This window comes from Vombatus ursinus, unplaced genomic scaffold (genome assembly GCF_900497805.2).
Source record: "Vombatus ursinus unplaced genomic scaffold, bare-nosed wombat genome assembly UNPS02011700.1, whole genome shotgun sequence".
Taxonomy (NCBI): Eukaryota; Metazoa; Chordata; class Mammalia; order Diprotodontia; family Vombatidae; genus Vombatus; species Vombatus ursinus.
In genome coordinates, this window is record NW_020951478.1 from 7,218,369 (window position 1) to 7,223,390 (window position 5,022).

Below are 5,022 nucleotides of genomic sequence, written 5' to 3' on the forward strand. Positions count from 1 at the left end.
TTCCTTTCCTTTCCTTTCCTTTCCTTTCCTTTCCTTTCCTTTCCTTTTCCTTTTTTCCCTTTCTCTTCCCTCCCCTTTCCTCCTACTTTCTCTTCTCTTCTTTCTCTCCTCTCTTCTCTTCTTTTCCTTTTTTGGTCTTTGTATCCTCAAATCCTAGCACAATGCCTGGCACATAGTAGGTGATTAATAAATGCTTGTTGACTTGATTAAATGAATGAATGAATGAAATTTACTATTCTGGCATGCATAATATCAAATTTAATTGAAATGCTACTAGTCAATGCTTGAAATAGGGTGGGATGAGGGAGAATACCATTCTACATCTTCCCAATAGGGCTTGAAATTGTCCCACTCTTCTTAGTGGACATCCATGAAAAGTATATAGATTTCCTGTCCTTTTATTTTCTTCAACTGATATAGTACAGGTGAAAGGACACTAGGACTCTAGATTCAAAAAGACCTGAGTTCAAATAAAATTAACACATGGCTGTGGTGCCATGTGACCCTGGGCAAGTCACAACTTTCTTGGGCCCTAAATTTCCTTATCTATAAAATGAGGGAATTGGACTAGAGGGCTTCTGAGTTCCCCTCCATTTCTAAATTTAGGCTACTGTGATACAGAAACAATCTCACTTTATTTTTTCTATCTCCCTCAATTTCAGCTACTTATACCATTTTGTATTACTTAGAAATGAGAGGCAGCATGGTGTGATGAATAAGGAGCCATCTTAAAGCCAGAAAGACCTTGATTCAAGTCCTGCCTTTGACACAAATTGGTTGTGTGACCCTGGGCAAGTCATCCAGCCTCTCAATGGTCTAGACCAAGAGTGGGGAACCTGAGGCCTTGAGGCCACATATGGCCGTCTAGGTCCTCAAGTGCATCCCTTTGACTGAATCCAAATCTCACAGAACAAATCCCCTCAATAAAATGATTTATTTTAATAACATGGCCTCAAGGCCACAGGTTCCTGGTCTAGGCAACCCTCTATGATTGTATAAGTTACACAAGGAGATGACGACATTACTCTTGGGATTTTTCTCATCCAAGAGTTCCCTATATACCATTGAAATCTCAAGTCTAGTTCTTATTCTTAATTAGAAATGCTTTGATAGGGAAGATTATTCAATTCACCAAAGAGTTATAGAGGATCTGTTGTGTTGAGAGGTATTCTAAGTGTTAGAGAAATACAATCATTAGATAAAACAGAATCTCTGCCCTAATAGAGCTTATAGTTTAGTGTTGTCATCAATATTCACCTTAGCTAGTTCTATCCCACCACAATCTATATTCTCCTCTGCTCTCCTGGCACGCTATTCCTAGGAGATCCTCTGCCCTAGTCAATTCAATTCAAGGAGCATTTGTTAGCCATTGACTGTGCTTAATAGGCACAAGGGGAATGAGGCACAAAAATAAACAGCTGAAGAGTGTCTCATTACCTACATTGGCCCACTTTTCAAAATTAGCTCTTGAATGTGTTCAATATTTCTATCATCTGTCTTTATCTGTCTGTCTATCTGTCTTTCCATCCATGCATCCATCTCTCTTTCTCTCTCTGTGTGTATCTATCTCTATGTATCTGTCTACCTTTCCATCCTTGCATCTATCATCCATCCATCTCTCTCTCTTTTCATCCATGCATGTCTATCTATCTATCTATCTGTCTGTCTGTCTATCTATCTATCTATCTATCTATCTATCTATCTATCTATCTATCTATCTATCTACCTATCTATCTATCTGTCTGTCTGAATGTCTATCTATCTGTATATGGATCTGTCTTTCTGTCTATCTTTCCATCCATACATCTCTCTCTCTCTCTCTCTTTTTATCTATCTCTCTGATACATCATTCAGCACAGATTTCTCATGTCATCCTAGGTCATCTTCTGCATATTACCTTTTTATTTAGGGGACAATACAGTCATGGAAATAGACATCCCACATGTCTCTTTGGCCGTATGGAAATGGTTACGAGAAAGTGCTGACGAATGCAGAATTTTTATACATATTGTTTTCACAATTAAGAAAGGGCCAACACAGAGCTGTTCAGCACAAAGTCAGTGGGAGAATTCAGCTTCCATTTGCTGCTATAAATTTTATTCTCCCTGCTGCCAGCAAACACGAAGGGTTCCAATGCAATGACCAATTCCAGTGGGCCTGCCGGGCAGAAGTGAAAAATTATCTGTTGACCAAATGCTGATATGCATGTCCACAATGCTGGCTGAATCAGAGGAATAAAGAAGAGCTGAATAGAGTTATTGATGAGAAGTTTTTGATATTGATAGGGTTAAAAGGGTCCCTGCACCAACTAGTTTAGCAGACTGTATACATATCTAGGATAAAATAATAGCAAAATAAAGATTTTAACTCTAATGCCCATGTACCCGAAAAGAGATCAGAAGGGCAGAGACTGATTACAAATGAAGCTCACATATGTTATATGTATTGGAGAGAGAGCAAAACTCCACATGTTTGTTCTAGATCTAGAACATAACTCTTAAGAAGGAAAATGGGCCAGAAAAGAAGAGACACACTAGTGACCCGCTTAGGATACAGAGAGGACCTAAATGCTGTGTGTGATGAATTGGAAACATCGATTAAGAAAAAAGGTGTGGTGATTTGCCATTAATCCATAACAGATGAATTGTGAGGCTCTATCAATAGATACGTTTGTAACAATTTCAGATGTTCTGTGATTCCATCTGAGAGAGCAGTGCAAGAAGACAGATTTACAGATGGCTTTCTGAAATTTATCTTGGTCCTGTATTTATCAGTGGTGCTTCTCCTCTATCTTAGACATCTCTAACTCCTTCCAGATTAGATAACTTCCATACTTTGACTGATGCTTTGATGGATCAGGGATCTAGCGGCTCCTGAGTACTCTTTATGTTGACACACAAACAGCCCCTCCATTTTTTCTCAGCCAGTGTGGCTCTTGTCTGCAACCCCAAAGCCTTTCCTCCCTGCTACTTTTCCCCATAACCTCATCCCTGTCCACCTCATCCCTATACCTCCACAGTCTATTATCACCTCTGCTCTCTTGGTACACTGTTCCCTTTGGAATTCCTGCTCTATTTTTTCTTGCTTTCTTTTTTTAAAGTACTATCAATTCAGTTCAATAAGTATTTATTATGTCTTCTCTATGTCAAGAACTCTGGGGAGCCCTGAGGTTACAAAGACAGAAACAAAATAATCCCTGCTCTCAAGGATCTTACCTTTTATTGGGAGGAAACAACATGGTCACAGATCAATGAAAACAAACTATGTATAAAATTATTTTGAGGGCAGGTTTTTTTTATTAAAAATTGGGGGGATCAAGAAAGGGCTCTGGGTGTCACTTGAGTCAAGCCGTGAAGGGCGCTGGCAGTTCCAGGGGGCAGAGATGAAGAGGGAGCCCGTTTGAAGCATAGGCACAATCTATGTTAAGGCAAAGATGCCAAAGGCAGAATGTTTTATTCAGAGAACAGCAAATAGATCGATTTGGCCTGAACATTAAGTGCATGAAATTCAATAAGGTGTATTCATTCTGGAAAGAGAGATTGGAGCCAGATTGTAAAGAGTTTTAAATGCCAAAATGGAGGTTTATATATTGTATCCTAGAGAAAACAGGAAAACATTGAAATTTCTTGAAGCAATGTCAGAACTATATTTTAGGAATATTGATTTGGCAGTTGCATGGAGGATTAGTGGAAAGGAGAGATAATGGGGGGCAACTAAACCAATATGGATGCTATTACAATAGTCCAAGTGAGAGGATGTGAAGGATGTCGTGAAAGTAGAATCAATAAGACTTGGCAACTAATTAAATGTGGGATGGGTGAGTTAGAGTAAAGAGATGAGAATGACTCCTAGGTTGTAAACCTGGGTGACTGATAGGATGGTGGTACCTTTGAAATAAAGAGGAAAATTAAGATGTGGGGTAGATTTTAAACTTAAATGGAAATTTTCCATCCAAGTTACACAGAGGACATGTTGGTTTGGAGATGTCTGTGGGACATTTGGGTGGAGAGCTCAGGAGAGAGATGAATGAATGAAAAAGCATTTGTTAAGCAGTTACTATATGCCAAGCATTGGTGATGCCAGTGCAGAAGCAAAGGTAGTCCTTGCTCTGAAGGAGCTTACTTTCTTTTTTTTTTATTAATAAATTTATTTATTTTTAGTTTTCAACATTTACTTCCACAAGATTTGAGTTCCAAATTTTCACCCCATCTCACCCCTCCCCCACCCCAAGATGGCATGCATTCTGAATACTCCTTCTCCTAATCTGCCCTCCCTTCTATCTCTCCCCCCTTCTCTTATCCCTTTTCCCTTCCATTTTCCTGTAGGGCAGGATACATTTCTGTACCCCATTTCCTATATTTCTTATTTCCCAGTGGCATGTGAAAACATTTTTTTAAACATATGTTTTTAAAATTTTGGGTTCCAAATTTTCTCCCTTCCCCTCTCCCCACCCACCCTCATTGAACAGGCAAGCAACTCAATATAGGTTATACATGTGTAGTTATGCAAAACACTTTCATAGTAGACATGCTGTGAAAAACTAACTCTGTTTCCCTTAATCCTATCCCACCCCCCCATTTATTCTATTCTTTCTTTTGACCCTGTCCCTCCTCAGAAGTATTTGCTTCTGATTACCCCCTTTCCCAATCTGCCCTCTTCTCTATCATCCCCCTACTCTCTTGTCCCCTTTCCCCCTATTTTCCTGTAGGGTAAGACAGATTTCCATACCCAATTGAGTGTGTATGTTATTCCCTCCTTAAGTCAAATCCTATGAGAATAAGATTCACTCATTCCCACTCACCTTCCCCCATTTCCCCACCACTGTAAGAACCTTTTCTTTTCTGTTTATTTTTTGTGAGATAATTTACCTCATTCTACCTCTCCCTTTCTCCTTCTCCTAGTATAATCCTCTCTCACCCCTTAATTTTATTCTCCAGATATGACCCCTTCATCTTCAACTCACCCTGTGCCCTCTATCTATCTATCTATCTATCTATCTATCTATCTATCTATCTATCTATC